We start from the raw sequence: 17,864 nt of genomic DNA on the forward strand, positions 1-17,864 counted from the left end.
CTTCTGTCGTTGACATCTAAGGCCGTAGCAATTAGATGTGGCGGAGCAACGCCCTAGAGCGAAGCCGAGGTTTCCCGGAACGTAGAAATGACCATCACTTTCAAACTGGTTGCAATTAATCCTGTTATACGATGGAAAAGCTGTTGTATTTATATAGTATTTTATGATTCTGGCGTTTACTTCTAAGGACCTAACTATTCGATCTGGTGGAGCAACGCCCTAGAGTGAATCCTAGGTTGCTCGGAATGTAGAAATGACCATAACTTTCACACTGGTTGCAATTATTCGTTTTATACGATGGAAACGCTGTTGTATTTATATCGTATCTTATGCTTCTGGCGTTGACTTCTTAGGCCCAAACTATTCAATCTGGTGGGACAACACCCTAGAGTGAGGCCTAGGTTGCCGGGAACGTAGAAATGACCATAACTTTCACACTGGTAGCAATTATTCGTTTTATACAATGGAAAAACTGTTCTGCTTATTTTGTATTTTATGCTTCGGGCGTTGACTTCTAAGGCCCTAACTGTTTGATCTAGTGGAGCAACGCCCTAGAGTGAAGCCTAGGTTGCCCGGAACGTAGAAATGACCATAACTTTCACACTGGTTGCTATTATTCGTTCTATACGTTGGAAAAACTGTTATATTTATATTGTACCTTATGCTTCTGGCGTTGACTTGTTAGGCCCTAACAATTCGATCTGGTGGAACAACGACCTAGAGTGAGGCCTAGGTAGCCCGGAACGTAGAAATGACCATCACTTCCATACTGGTAGCAATTATTCGTTTTATACGATGGAAAAACTGTTTTATTTATATTGTATTTTATGCTTCTGGCGTTGACTTCTAAGGATCTAACTATTCGATCTGGTGGAGCAACGCCCTAGAGTGAAGCCTATGTTGCCCGGAACGTAGAAATGACCATCACTTTCAAACTGGTTGCAATTATTCCTGTTATATGATGGAAAAACTGTTGTATTTTTATTGCATTTTATGCTTCGTGCATTGACTTCTAAGGTCCTAACTATTCAATCTGTTGGAGCAACGCCCTTGGGTGAAGCCTAGGTTGCGCGGAAAGTAGAAATGACAATAACTTTCACACTGGGTGCAATTATTCGTTTTATACGATGGAAAAGCTGTTGAATCTTTATTGTATTTTATGCTTCTGTCGTTGACATCTAAGGCCGTAGCAATTAGATGTGGTGGAGCAACGCACTAGAGTGACGCCTAGGTTGCCCGGGACGTGGAATGACCATTACTTTCGCAATGTTTGCAATTATTCATTTTATACGATGGAAAAACTGTTGTACTTATATTGTATTTTATGCTTCTGGCGTTGACTTCTTAGGCCCTAACAATTCGATCTGGTGGAACAACGCCCTAGAGTGATGCCTAGGTTGCCCGGAACGTAGAAATGACCATCACTTTCAAACTGATTGCAGTTAATCCTTTTGTACGATGGAAAAACTGTTGTATTTTTATTGCATTTTATGCTTCCGGCGTTGACTTCTAAGGCCCTAACTATTCAATCTGTTGGAGCAACGCCCAAGGGTGAAGCCTAGGTTGCCCGGAAAGAAGAAATGACGTTAACTTTCATACTGGTTGCAATTATTCGTTTTATACGATGGAAAAACTGTTGTATTTATATTGTATTTTATGCTTCTGGCGTTGACTTTTAATGCACTAACTATTCGATCTGGCAGAGCAACGCCCTAGAGTGAAGCCGAGGTTTCCCGGAACGTAGAAATGACCATCACTTTCAAACTGGTTGCAATTATTCCTGTTATGTGATGGAAAAACTGTTGTATTTTTAATGCATTTTATGCTTCGGGAATTGACTTCTAAGGCCCTAACTATTCAATCTGTTGGAGCAACGCCCTAGGGTGTAGCCTAGGTTGCCCGGAAAGTAGAAATGACCATAACTTTCATACTGGTTGCAATTATTCGTTTTATATCATGGAATAACTGTTGTATACATATTGTATTTTATGCTGCTGGCGTTCACTTCTTAGGCCCTAACTATTCGATCTGGTGGAACAACGCCCTGTGGTGAAGCCTAGGTTGCCCGGAACGTAGAAATGACCATAACTTTCACACTGGTTGCTATTATTCGCTTTATACGATTGAAAAACTGTTATATTTATATTGTATTTTATGCTTCTGGCGTTGCCTTCTTAGGTCCTAACTGTTCGATCTGGTGGAACAACGCCCTAGAGTGAAGCCAAGGTTACCCGGAACGTAGAAATGACCAGTACTTTCACACTATTTGCAGTTACTCCTGTTATACGATTGAAAAACTGTTGCATCTTTATTGAATTTTATGCTTCTGGCGTTGACTTCTAAGGCCCTAACTATTCTATCTGGTGGATCAACGCCCTAGAGTGAAGCCTAGGTTGCTCGGAATGTAAAAATGACCATAACATTCACACTGGTTGTAATTATTCGTTTTATACGATGGGAAAACTGTTATATTTATATTGTATTTTATGCTTCTGGCGTTGATTTCTTAGGCCCTAACTATTCAATCTGGTGGAACAACACCCTAGAGTGAGGCCTAGGTTGCCGGGAACGTAGAAATGACCATAACTTTCACACTGGTAGCAATTATTCGTTTTATACAATGGAAAAACTGTTCTGCTTATTTTTTATTTTATGCTTCGGGCGTTGACTTCTAAGGCCCTAACTGTCTGATGTGGTGGAGCAACGCCCTAGAGTGATGCCTAGGTTGCCCGGTACGTAGAAATGACCATAACTTTCACACTGGTTGCAATTATTCCGGTTATATGATGGAAAAACTGTTGTATCTTTATTGCATTTTATGCTTCGGGCATTCACTTCCAAGGCCCAAACTATTCATTCTGTTGGAGCAACGCCCTAGGGTGTAGCCTAGGTTGCCCGGAAAGTAGAAATGACCACAACTTTCATACTGGTTGCAATTACTCGTTTTATATGATGGAAAAACTGTTGTATTTATATTGTATTTTATGCTGCTGGCATTCACTTCTTAGGCCCTAACAATTCGATCTGTTGGAGCAACGCCGTAGAGTGACGCCTAGGTTGCCCGGAACGTAGAAATGACCATCACTTTCAAACTGGTTGCAGTTAATCCTTTTATACGATGGAAAAACTGTTGTATTTTTATTGCATTTTATGCTTCCGGCGTTGACTTCTAAGGCCCTAACTATTCAATCTGTTGGAGCAACGCCCAAGGGTGAAGCCTAGGTTGCCCGGAAATAAGAAATGGCGTTAACTTTCATACTGGTTGCAATTATTCGTTTTATACGATGGAAAAACTGTTGTATTTATATTGTATTTTATGCTTCTGGCGATGAGTTTTAATGCACTAACTACTCGATCTGGCGGAGCAACGCCCTAGAGTGAATCCGAGGTTTCCCGGAACGTAGAAATGACCATCACTTTCAAACTGGTTGCAATTATTCCTGTTATGTGATGGAAAAACTGTTGTATTTTTAATGCATTTTATGCTTCGGGCATTGACTTCTAAGGCCCTAACTATTCAATCTGTTGGAGCAACGCCCTAGGGTGTAGCCTAGGTTGCCCGGAAAGTAGAAATGACCACAACTCGTTTTATATGATGGAAAAACTGTTGTATTTATACTGTATTTTATGCTGCTGGCGTTCACTTCTTAGGCCCTAACTATTCGATCTGGTGGAACAACGCCCTGGGGTGAAGCCTAGGTTGCCGGAACGTAGAAATGACCATAACTTTCACACTGGTTGCTATTATTCGTTTTATACGATGGAAAAACTGTTCTATTTATTTTGTATTTTATGCTTCGGGCGTTGACTTCTAATGCCCTATCTGTTTGATCTGGTGGAGCAACGCCCTAGAGTGAAGCCTAGGTTGCCCGGAACGTAGAAATGACCATAACTTTTACACTGGTTGCTATTATTCGTTCTATACGATGGAAAAACTGTTATATTTATATTGTATCTTATGCTTCTGGCGTTGACTTCTTAGGCCCTAACAATTCGATCTGGTGTAACAACGCCGTATAGTGAAGCCTAGGTTGCCTGGAACGTACAAATGACCATCACATTCACAAGGGTTGCAATTATTCCTGTTATAGGATGGAAAGACTGTTGTACTTTTATTGTATTTTATGCTGCAGGCGTTGACTTCTGAGGCCGCAGCTATTCGATGTGGTGGAAGAACGCCATAGAGTGAAGGCTAGGTTGCGCGGAACGTAGAAATGACCATCACTTTCAAACTGGTTGAAATTAATCCTGTTATACGATGGAAAAGCTGTTGTATTTATATAGTATTTTATGATTCTGGCGTTTACTTCTAAGGACCTAACTATTCGATCTGGTGGAGCAACGCCCTAGAGTGATTCCTAGGTTGCTCGGAATGTAGAAATGACCATAACTTTCACACTGGTTGCAATTATCCGTTTTATACGATGGAAACGCTGTTGTATTTATATCGTATTTTATGCTTCTGGCCTTGACTTCTTAGGCCGTAACTATTCGGTCTGGTGGAGCAACGCCCTGGAGTGAAACCTAGGTTGCCCGGAACGTAGAATTGGCCATCACTTTCAAACTGGTTGCAATTATTCCTGTTATATGAGGGAAACACTGTTGTATTTTTTTTGCATTTTATGGTTCGGGCGTTGACTTCCAAGGCCCTAACTATTCAATCCGTTGGAGAAACGCCATACGGTGAAGCCTAGGTTGCTCGGAAAGTAGAAATGACCATAAGTTTCATACTGGTTGCAATTATTTGTTTCATACGATGGAAAAACTGTTGTATTTATATTGTATTTTATGCTTCTGGCGTTGACTTCTAAGGCACTAACTATTCGATCTGGTGGAGCAACGCCCTAGAGTGAAGCCGAGGTTGCCCGGAACGTAGAATTGGATATCACTTTCAAACTGGTCGCAATTATTCCTGTTATATGATTGAAACACTGTTGTATTTTTTTTGCATTTTATGGTTCGGTCGTAGACTTCAAAGGCCCTAACTATTCAATCTGTTGGAGCAACGCCCTAGAGTGAAGCCTAGGTTGCCCGGTACGTAGAAATGACCATAACTTTCAAACTGGTTGCAATTATTCCGGTTATATGATGGAAAAACTGTTGTATCTTTATTGCATTTTATGCTTCGGGCATTCACTTCTAAGGCCCAAACTATTCAATCTGTTGGAGCAACGCCCTAGGGTGTAGCCTAGGTTGCCCGGAAAGTAGAAATAACCACAACTTTCATACTGGTTGCAATTATTCCTGTTATGTGATGGGAAAACTGTTGTATTTTTAATGCATTTTATGCTTCGGGCATTGACTTCTAAGGCCCTAACTATTCAATCTGTGGAGTAACGCCCAAGGGTGAAGCCTAGGTTGCCCGGAAAGAAGAAATGACGTTAACTTTCATACTGGTTGCAATTATTCGTTTTATACGATGGAAAAACTGTTGTATTTATATTGTATTTTATGCTTCTGGCGTTGACTTTTAATGCACTAACTACTCGATCTGGCGGAGCAACGCCCTAGAGTGAAGCCGAGGTTTCCCGGAACGTAGAAATGACCATCACTTTCAAACTGGTTGCAATTATTCCTGTTATGTGATGGGAAAACTGTTGTATTTTTAATGCATTTTATGCTTCTGGGGTTGACTTTTAATGCACTAACTATTCGATCTGGCGGAGCAACACCCTAGTGTGAAGCCGAGGTTTCCCGGAACGTAGAAATGACCATCACTTTCAAACTGGTTGCAATTATTCGTTTTATATGATGGCAAAACTGTTATATTTATATTGTATTTTATGCTTCTGGCGTTCACTTCTTAGGCCCTAGCTATTCGATCTGGTGGAACAACGCCCTATGGTGAAGCCTAGGTTGCCCGGAACGTAGAAATGACCATAACTTTCACACTGGTTGCTATTATTCGTTCTATACGATGGAAAAACTGTTGTATTTATATTGTATTTTAAGCTTCTGGCGTTGACTTCTAAGGCACTAACTATTCGATCTGGTGGAGCAACGCCCTAGAGTGAACCCTAGGTTGCTCGGAATGTAAAAATGACCATAACATTCACACTGGTTGCTATTATTCGTTCTATACGATGGAAAAACTGTTATATTTATATTGTATCTTATGCTTCTGGCGTTGACTTCTTAGGCCCTAACTATTCAATCTGGTGGAAAATCACCCTAGAGTGAGGCCTAGGTTGCCGGGAACGTAGAAATGACCATAACTTTCACACTGGTAGCAATTATTCGTTTTATACAATGGAAAAACTGTTCTGCTTGTTTTGTATTTTATGCTTCGGGCGTTGACTTCTAAGGCCCTAACCGTTTGATCTGGTGGAGCAACGCCCTAGAGTGAAGCCTAGGTTGCCCGGTACGTAGAAATGACCATAACTTTCAAACTGGTTGCAATTATTCCGGTTATATGATGGAAAAACTGTTGTATCTTTATTGCATTTTATGCTTCGGGCATTCACTTCTAAGGCCCAAACTATTCAATCTGTTGGAGCAACGCCCTAGGGTGTAGCCTAGGTTGCCCGGAAAGTAGAAATAACCACAACTTTCATACTGGTTGCAATTACTCGTTTTATATGATGGAAAAACTGTTGTATTTATATTGTATTTTATGCTGCTGGCGTTCACTTCTTAGGCCCTAACAATTCGATCTGGTGGAGCAACGCCCTAGAGTGATGCCTACGTTGCCCGGAACGTAAAAATGACCATCACTTTCAAACTGGTTGCAGTTAATCCTTTTATACGATGGAAAAACTGTTGTATTTTTATTGCATTTTATGCTTCCGGCGTTGACTTCTAAGGCCCTAACTATTCAATCTGTGGAGCAACGCCCAAGGGTGAAGCCTAGGTTGCCCGGAAAGAAGAAATGACGTTAACTTTCATACTGGTTGCAATTATTCGTTTTATACGATGGAAAAACTGTTGTATTTATATTGTATTTTATGCTTCTGGCGTTGACTTTTAATGCACTAACTACTCGATCTGGCGGAGCAACGCCCTAGAGTGAAGCCGAGGTTTCCCGGAACGTAGAAATGACCATCACTTTCAAACTGGTTGCAATTATTCCTGTTATGTGATGGGAAAACTGTTGTATTTTTAATGCATTTTATGCTTCTGGCGTTGACTTTTAATGCACTAACTATTCGATCTGGCGGAGCAACACCCTAGTGTGAAGCCGAGGTGTCCCGGAACGTAGAAATGACCATCACTTTCAAACTGGTTGCAATTATTCGTTTTATATGATGGCAAAACTGTTATATTTATATTGTATTTTATGCTTCTGGCGTTCACTTCTTAGGCCCTAGCTATTCGATCTGGTGGAACAACGCCCTATGGTGAAGCCTAGGTTGCCCGGAACGTAGAAATGACCATAACTTTCACACTGGTTGCTATTATTCGTTCTATACGATGGAAAAACTGTTGTATTTATATTGTATTTTAAGCTTCTGGCGTTGACTTCTAAGGCTCTAACTATTCGATCTGGTGGAGCAACGCCCTAGAGTGAACCCTAGGTTGCTCGGAATGTAAAAATGACCATAACATTCACACTGGTTGCTATTATTCGTTCTATACGATGGAAAAACTGTTATATTTATATTGTATCTTATGCTTCTGGCGTTGACTTCTTAGGCCCTAACTATTCAATCTGGTGGAACATCACCCTAGACTGAGGCCTAGGTTGCCGGGAACGTAGAAATGACCATAACTTTCACACTGGTAGCAATTATTCGTTTTATACAATGGAAAAACTGTTCTGCTTGTTTTGTATTTTATGCTTCGGGCGTTGACTTCTAAGGCCCTAACCGTTTGATCTGGTGGAGCAACGCCCTAGAGTGAAGCCTAGGTTGCCCGGTACGTAGAAATGACCATAACTTTCAAACTGGTTGCAATTATTCCGGTTATATGATGGAAAAACTGTTGTATCTTTATTGCATTTTATTATTCGGGCATTCACTTCTAAGGCCCAAACTATTCAATCTGTTGGAGCAACGCCCTAGGGTGTAGCCTAGGTTGCCCGGAAAGTAGAAATAACCACAACTTTCATACTGGTTGCAATTATTCCTGTTATGTGATGGGAAAACTGTTGTATTTTTAATGCATCTTATGCTTCGGGCATTGACTTCTAAGGCCCTAACTATTCAATCTGTGGAGTAACGCCCAAGGGTGAAGCCTAGGTTGCCCGGAAAGAAGAAATGACGTTAACTTTCATACTGGTTGCAATTATTCGTTTTATACGATGGAAAAACTGTTGTATTTATATTGTATTTTATGCTTCTGGCGTTGACTTTTAATGCACTAACTACTCGATCTGGCGGAGCAACGCCCTAGAGTGAAGCCGAGGTTTCCCGGAACGTAGAAATGACCATCACTTTCAAACTGGTTGCAATTATTCCTGTTATGTGATGGGAAAACTGTTGTATTTTTAATGCATTTTATGCTTCTGGCGTTGACTTTTAATGCACTAACTATTCGATCTGGCGGAGCAACACCCTAGTGTGAAGCCGAGGTTTCCCGGAACGTAGAAATGACCATCACTTTCAAACTGGTTGCAATTATTCGTTTTATATAATGGCAAAACTGTTATATTTATATTGTATTTTATGCTTCTGGCGTTCACTTCTTAGGCCCTAGCTATTCGATCTGGTGGAACAACGCCCTATGGTGAAGCCTAGGTTGCCCGGAACGTAGAAATGACCATAACTTTCACACTGGTTGCTATTATTCGTTCTATACGATGGAAAAACTGTTGTATTTATATTGTATTTTAAGCTTCTGGCGTTGACTTCTAAGGCACTAACTATTCGATCTGGTGGAGCAACGCCCTAGAGTGAAGCCTAGGTTGCCCGGAACGTAGAAATGACCATAACTTTCACACTGGTTGCAATTATTCGTTTTATACGATGCAAACGCTGTTGTATTTATATCGTATTTTATGCTTCTGGCGTTTACTTCTAAGGTCCTAACTATTCAATCTGTTGGAGCAAGGCCCAAGGGTGAAGCCTAGCTTGCTCGGAAAGTAGAAATGACCATAAGTTTCATACTGGTTGCAATTATTCGTTTTATACGATGGAAACACTGTTGTATTTTTATTGCATTTTATGCTTCGGGCGTTGACTTCTTAGGCCCTAACTATTCAATCTGTTGGAGCAACGCCCTAGGGTGAAGCCTAGGTTGCTCGGAAAGTAGAAATGACCATCAGTTTCATACTGGTTGCAATTATTCGTTTTATACGATGGAAAAACTGTTGTATTTATAGTGAATTTTATGCTTCTGGCGTTGACTTCTAAGGCCCTAGCTATTCGATCTAGTGGGGCAAAGCCCTAGAGTGAAGCCTAGGTTGCCCGGAAAGGAGAAATGACCATCACTTTCAAACTGGTTGCAATTAATCCTGTTATACGATGGAAAAACTGTTGTATTTTTATTGCATTTTATGCTTCTGGCGTTCACTTCTTAGGCTCTAACTATTCGATCTGGTGGAACAACGGCCTAGGGTGAAGCCTAGCTTGCCCGGAACGTAGAAATGACCATTACTTTCACACTGGTAGCAATTATTCGTTTTATACAATGGAAAAACTGTTCTGTTTATTTTGTATTTTATGCTTCGGGCGTTGACTTCTTATGCCCTAACAATTCGATCTGGTGGAACAACGCCCTAGAGTGAAGCCTAGGTTGCCTGGAACGTACAAATGACCATCACTTTCAAACTGGTTGCAATTATTCCGGTTATATGATGGAAAAACTGTTGTATTTTTATTGCGTTTTATGCTTCGGGCATTCACTTCTAAGGCCCAAACTATTCAATCTGTTGGAGCAACGCCCTAGGGTGTGGCCTAGGTTGCCCGGAAAGTAGAAATGACCACAACTTTCATACTGGTTGCAATTGCTCGTTTTATATGATGGAAAAACTGTTGTATTTATATTGTATTTTATGCTGCTGGCGTTCAGTTCTTAGGCCCTAACAATTCGATCTGGTGCAGCAACGCCCTAGAGTGATGCCTAGGTTGCCCGGAACGTTGAAATGACCATCACTTTCAAACTGGTTGCAGTTAATCCTTTTATACGATGGAAAAACTGTTGTATTTTTATTGCATTTTATGCTTCCGGCGTTGACTTCTAAGGCCCTAACCATTCAATCTGTTCGAGCAATGCCCAAGGGTGAAGCCTAGGTTGCCCGGAAAGAAGAAATGACGTTAACTTTCATACTGGTTGCAATTATTCGTTTTATACGATGGAAAAACTGTTGTATTTATATTGTATTTTATGCTTCTGGCGTTGACTTCTAAGGCACTAACTATTCGATCTGGTGGAGCAACGCCATAGAGTGAACCCTAGGTTGCTCGGAACGTAGAAATGACCATCACTTTCAAACTGGTTGCAATTATTCGTTTTATATGATGGCAAAACTGTTATATTTATATTGTATTTTATGCTTCTGGCGTTCACTTCTTAGGCCCTAGCTATTTGATCTGGTGGAACAACGCCCTATGGTGAAGCCTAGGTTGCCCGGAACGTAGAAATGACCATAACTTTCACACTGGTTGCTATTATTCGTTCTATACGATGGAAAAACTGTTGTATTTATATTGTATTTTAAGCTTCTGGCGTTGACTTCTAAGGCACTAACTATTCGATCTGGTGGAGCAACGCCCTAGAGTGAACCCTAGGTTGCTCGGAATGTAAAAATGACCATAACATTCACACTGGTTGCTATTATTCGTTCTATACGATGGAAAAACTGTTATATTTATATTGTATCTTATGCTTCTGGCGTTGACTTCTTAGGCCCTAACTATTCAATCTGGTGGAACATCACCCTAGAGTGAGGCCTAGGTTGCCGGGAACGTAGAAATGACCATAACTTTCACACTGGTAGCAATTATTCGTTTTATACAATGGAAAAACTGTTCTGCTTGTTTTGTATTTTATGCTTCGGGCGTTGACTTCTAAGGCCCTAACCGTTTGATCTGGTGGAGCAACGCCCTAGAGTGAAGCCTAGGTTGCCCGGTACGTAGAAATGACCATAACTTTCAAACTGGTTGCAATTATTCCGGTTATATGATGGAAAAACTGTTGTATCTTTATTGCATTTTATGCTTCGGGCATTCACTTCTAAGGCCCAAACTATTCAATCTGTTGGAGCAACGCCCTAGGGTGTAGCCTAGGTTGCCCGGAAAGTAGAAATAACCACAACTTTCATACTGGTTGCAATTACTCGTTTTATATGATGGAAAAACTGTTGTATTTATATTGTATTTTATGCTGCTGGCGTTCACTTCTTAGGCCCTAACAATTCGATCAGGTGGAGCAACGCCCTAGAGTGATGCCTACGTTGCCCGGAACGTAGAAATGACCATCACTTTCAAACTGGTTGCAGTTAATCCTTTTATACGATGGAAAAACTGTTGTATATTTATTGCATTTTATGCTTCCGGCGTTGACTTCTAAGGCCCTAACTATTCAATCTGTGGAGCAACGCCCAAGGGTGAAGCCTAGGTTGCCCGGAAAGAAGAAATGACGTTAACTTTCATACTGGTTGCAATTATTCGTTTTATACGATGGAAAAACTGTTGTATTTATATTGTATTTTATGCTTCTGGCGTTGACTTTTAATGCACTAACTACTCGATCTGGCGGAGCAACGCCCTAGAGTGAAGCCGAGGTTTCCCGGAACGTAGAAATGACCATCACTTTCAAACTGGTTGCAATTATTCCTGTTATGTGATGGGAAAACTGTTGTATTTTTAATGCATTTTATGCTTCTGGCGTTGACTTTTAATGCACTAACTATTCGATCTGGCGGAGCAACACCCTAGTGTGAAGCCGAGGTGTCCCGGAACGTAGAAATGACCATCACTTTCAAACTGGTTGCAATTATTCGTTTTATATGATGGCAAAACTGTTATATTTATATTGTATTTTATGCTTCTGGCGTTCACTTCTTAGGCCCTAGCTATTCGATCTGGTGGAACAACGCCCTATGGTGAAGCCTAGGTTGCCCGGAACGTAGAAATGACCATAACTTTCACACTGGTTGCTATTATTCGTTCTATACGATGGAAAAACTGTTGTATTTATATTGTATTTTAAGCTTCTGGCGTTGACTTCTAAGGCTCTAACTATTCGATCTGGTGGAGCAACGCCCTAGAGTGAACCCTAGGTTGCTCGGAATGTAAAAATGACCATAACATTCACACTGGTTGCTATTATTCGTTCTATACGATGGAAAAACTGTTATATTTATATTGTATCTTATGCTTCTGGCGTTGACTTCTTAGGCCCTAACTATTCAATCTGGTGGAACATCACCCTAGAGTGAGGCCTAGGTTGCCGGGAACGTAGAAATGACCATAACTTTCACACTGGTAGCAATTATTCGTTTTATACAATGGAAAAACTGTTCTGCTTGTTTTGTATTTTATGCTTCGGGCGTTGACTTCTAAGGCCCTAACCGTTTGATCTGGTGGAGCAACGCCCTAGAGTGAAGCCTAGGTTGCCCGGTACGTAGAAATGACCATAACTTTCAAACTGGTTGCAATTATTCCGGTTATATGATGGAAAAACTGTTGTATCTTTATTGCATTTTATGCTTCGGGCATTCACTTCTAAGGCCCAAACTATTCAATCTGTTGGAGCAACGCCCTAGGGTGTAGCCTAGGTTGCCCGGAAAGTAGAAATAACCACAACTTTCATACTGGTTGCAATTATTCCTGTTATGTGATGGGAAAACTGTTGTATTTTTAATGCATCTTATGCTTCGGGCATTGACTTCTAAGGCCCTAACTATTCAATCTGTGGAGTAACGCCCAAGGGTGAAGCCTAGGTTGCCCGGAAAGAAGAAATGACGTTAGCTTTCATACTGGTTGCAATTATTCGTTTTATACGATGGAAAAACTGTTGTATTTATATTGTATTTTATGCTTCTGGCGTTGACTTTTAATGCACTAACTACTCGATCTGGCGGAGCAACGCCCTAGAGTGAAGCCGAGGTTTCCCGGAACGTAGAAATGACCATCACTTTCAAACTGGTTGCAATTATTCCTGTTATGTGATGGGAAAACTGTTGTATTTTTAATGCATTTTATGCTTCTGGCGTTGACTTTTAATGCACTAACTATTCGATCTGGCGGAGCAACACCCTAGTGTGAAGCCGAGGTTTCCCGGAACGTAGAAATGACCATCACTTTCAAACTGGTTGCAATTATTCGTTTTATATGATGGCAAAACTGTTATATTTATATTGTATTTTATGCTTCTGGCGTTCACTTCTTAGGCCCTAGCTATTCGATCTGGTGGAACAACGCCCTATGGTGAAGCCTAGGTTGCCCGGAACGTAGAAATGACCATAACTTTCACACTGGTTGCTATTATTCGTTCTATACGATGGAAAAACTGTTGTATTTATATTGTATTTTAAGCTTCTGGCGTTGACTTCTAAGGCACTAACTATTCGATCTGGTTGAGCAACGCCCTAGAGTGAACCCTAGGTTGCTGGGAATGTAAAAATGACCATAACATTCACACTGGTTGCTATTATTCGTTCTATACGATGGAAAAACTGTTATATTTATATTGTATCTTATGCTTCTGGCGTTGACTTCTTAGGCCCTAACTATTCAATCTGGTGGAGCAACGCCCTAGAGTGAAGCCTAGGTTGCCCGGAACGTAGAAATGACCATAACTTTCACACTGGTTGCAATTATTCGTTTTATACGATGCAAACGCTGTTGTATTTATATCGTATTTTATGCTTCTGGCGTTTACTTCTAAGGTCCTAACTATTCAATCTGTTGGAGCAAGGCCCTAGGGTGAAGCCTAGGTTGCTCGGAAAGTAGAAATGACCATCAGTTTCATACTGGTTGCAATTATTCGTTTTATACGATGGAAAAACTGTTGTATTTATAGTGAATTTTATGCTTCTGGCGTTGACTTCTAAGGCCCTAGCTATTCGATCTAGTGGGGCAAAGCCCTAGAGTGAAGCCTAGGTTGCCCGGAAAGGAGAAATGACCATCACTTTCAAACTGGTTGCAATTAATCCTGTTATACGATGGAAAAACTGTTGTATTTTTATTGCATTTTATGCTTCTGGCGTTCACTTCTTAGGCTCTAAGTATTCGATCTGGTGGAACAACGGCCTAGGGTGAAGCCTAGCTTGCCCGGAACGTAGAAATGACCATTACTTTCACACTGGTAGCAATTATTCGTTTTATACAATGGAAAAACTGTTCTCTTTATTTTGTATTTTATGCTTCGGGCGTTGACTTCTAAGGCCCTAACTGTTTGATCTAGTGGAGAAACGCCATACGGTGAAGCCTAGGTTGCCCGGAACGTAGAAATGACCATAAGTTTCACACTGGTTGCTATTATTCGTTCTATACGATGGAAAAACTGTTATATTTATATTGTACCTTATGCTTCTGGCGTTGACTTCTTAGGCCCTAACAATTCGATCTGGTGGAACAACGCCCTAGAGTGAAGCCTATGTTGACCGGTACGTAGAAATGACCATAACTTTCACACTGGTTGCTATTATTCGTTCTATACGATGGAAAAACTGTTATATTTATATTGTACCTTATGCTTCTGGCGTTGACTTCTTATGCCCTAACAATTCGATCTGGTGGAGCAACGCCCTAGAGTGATGCCTAGGTTGCCCGGAACGTAGAAATGACCATCACTTTCAAACTGGTTGCAGTTAATCCTTTTATACGATGGAAAAACTGTTGTATTTTTATTGCATTTTATGCTTCCGGCGTTGACTTCTAAGGCCCTAACCATTCAATCTGTTCGAGCAATGCCCAAGGGTGAAGCCTAGGTTGCCCGGAAAGAAGAAATGACGTTAACTTTCATACTGGTTGCAATTATTCGTTTTATACGATGGAAAAACTGTTGTATTTATATTGTATTTTATGCTTCTGGCGTTGACTTTTAATGCACTAACTACTCGATCTGGTGGAGCAGCGCCCTAGAGTGAAGCCTAGGTTGCTCGGAATGTAGAAATGACCATAACTTTCACACTGGTTGCAATTACTCGTTTCATACGATGCAAACGCTGTTGTATTTATATCGTATTTTATGCTTCTGGCGTTTACTTCTAAGGTCCTAACTATTCAATCTGTTGGAGCAAGGCCCAAGGGTGAAGCCTAGCTTGCTCGGAAAGTAGAAATGACCATAAGTTTCATACTGGTTGCAATTATTCGTTTTATACGATGGAAACACTGTTGTATTTTTATTGCATTTTATGCTTCGGGCGTTGACTTCTTAGGCCCTAACTATTCAATCTGTTGGAGCAACGCCCTAGGGTGAAGCCTAGGTTGCTCGGAAAGTAGAAATTACCATCAGTTTCATACTGGTTGCAATTATTCGTTTTATACGATGGAAAAACTGTTGTATTTATAGTGAATTTTATGCTTCTGGCGTTGACTTCTAAGGCCCTAGCTATTCGATCTAGTGGGGCAAAGCCCTAGAGTGAAGCCTAGGTTGCCCGGAAAGGAGAAATGACCATCACTTTCAAACTGGTAGCAATTATTCGTTTTATACGATGGAAAAACTGTTGTATTTATATTGTATTTTATGCTTCTGGCGTTGACTTTTAATGCACTAACTACTCGATCTGGTGGAGCAGCGCCCTAGAGTGAAGCCTAGGTTGCTCGGAATGTAGAAATGACCATAACTTTCACACTGGTTGCAATTACTCGTTTCATACGATGCAAACGCTGTTGTATTTATATCGTATTTTATGCTTCTGGCGTTTACTTCTAAGGACCTAACTATTCGATCTGGTGGAGCAACGCCCTAGAGTGAATCCTAGGTTGCTCGGAATGTAGAAATGACCATAACTTTCACACTGGTTGCAATTATTCGTTTTATACGATGGAAACGCTGTTCTATTTATATCGTACTTTATGCTTCTGGCGTTAACTTCTTAGGCCGTAACTATTCGGTCTGGTGGAGCAACGCCCTGGAGTGAAACCTAGGTTGCTCGGAACGTAGAATTGGCCATCACTTTCAAACTGGTTGCAATTATTCCTGATATATGATGGAATCACTGTTGTATTTTTTTTGCATTTTATGTTTCGGGCGTTCACTTCTAAGGTCCTAACTATTCAATCTGTTGGAGCAAGGCCCAAGGGTGAAGCCTAGCTTGCTCGGAAAGTAGAAATGACCATAAGTTTCATACTGGTTGCAATTATTCGTTTTATACGATGGAAACACTGTTGTATTTTTATTGCATTTTATGCTTCGGGCGTTGACTTCTTAGGCCCTAGCTATTCGATCTAGTGGGGCAACGCCCTAGAGTGAAGCCTAGGTTGCCCGGAAAGCAGAAATGACCATCACTTTCAAACTGGTTGCAATTATTCCTGTTATATGAGGGAAACACTGTTGTATTTTTTTTGCATTTTATGGTTCGGTCGTAGACTTCAAAGGCCCTAACTATTCAATCTGTTGGAGCAACGCCCTAGGGTGATGCCTAGGTTGCGCGGAAAGTAGAAACGACCATAAGTTTCATACTGGTTGCAATTATTCGTTTTATACGATGGAAAAACTGTTGTATTTATATTGTATTTTATGCTTCTGGCGTTGACTTCTAACGCCCTAGCTGTTCGATCTAGTGGAGCAACGCCCTAGAGTGAAGCCTAGGTTGCCCGGAAAGGAGAAATGACCATCACGTTCAAACTGGTTGCAATTAATCCTTTTATACGATGGAAAAGCTGTTGTATTTATATCGTATTTTATGCTTCTAGCGTTGACTTCTAAGGCACTATTTATTCGATCTGGTGGAGCAACGCCCTAGAGCGAAGCCTAGGTTGCCCGGAACGTAGAATTGGCCATCACTTTCAAACTGGTTGCAATTATTCCTGATATATGATGGAAACACTGTTGTATTTTTTTTGCATTTTATGGTTCGGGCGTTGACTTCTAAGGCCCTAACTATTCAATCTGTTGGAGCAACGCCCTAGGGTGTAGCCTAGGTTGCTCGGAAAGTAGAAATGTCCATAAGTTTCATACTGGTTGCAATTATTCGTTTTATACGATGGAAAAGCTGTTGTATTTATATTGTATTTTATGCTTCTGGCGTTGACTTCTAGGGCACTAACTATTCAATCTGTTGGAGCAACGCCCTAGGGTGAAGCCTAGGTTGCTCGGAAAGTAGAAGTGACCATAGGTTTCATACTGGTTGCAATTATTCGTTTTATACGATGGAATAACTGTTGTATTTATATTGTATTTTATGCTTCTGGCGTTGACTTCTAAGGCCCTAGCTGTTCGATCTAGTGGAGCAACGCCCTAGAGTGAGGCCGAGGTTGCCCGGAAAGGAGAAATGACCATCACTTTCAAACTGGTTGCAATTGATCCTTTTATACGGTGGAAAAGCTGTTGTATTTATATCGTATTTTATGCTTCCGGCGTTTACTTCTAAGGACGTAACTATTCGATCTGGTGGAGCAACGCCCTAGAGCGAAGCCTAGGTTGCCCGGAACGTAGAATTGGCCATCACTTTCAAACTGGTTGCAATCATTCCTGTTATATGATGGAAACACTGTTGTATTTTTTTTTGGATTTTATGGTTCGGGCGTTGACTTCTAAGGTCCAAACTACTCAATCTGTTGGAGCAACGCCCTAGGGTGAAGCCTAGATTGCTGGGAAAGTAGAAATGACCATAAGTTTCATACTGGTTGCAATTATTCGTTTTATGCGATGGAAAAGCTGTTGTATTTATATTGTATTTTATGCTTTTGGCGTTGACTTCTGAGGCACTAACTATGCGGTCTGGTGGAGCAACGCCCTGGAGTGAAACCTAGGTTGCCCGGAACGTAGAATTGGCCAACACTTTCAAACTGGTTGCAATCATTCCTGTTATA

The sequence above is a fragment of the Calliopsis andreniformis genome, unplaced genomic scaffold (assembly GCF_051401765.1).
Source record: "Calliopsis andreniformis isolate RMS-2024a unplaced genomic scaffold, iyCalAndr_principal scaffold0007, whole genome shotgun sequence".
Taxonomy (NCBI): domain Eukaryota; kingdom Metazoa; phylum Arthropoda; class Insecta; order Hymenoptera; family Andrenidae; genus Calliopsis; species Calliopsis andreniformis.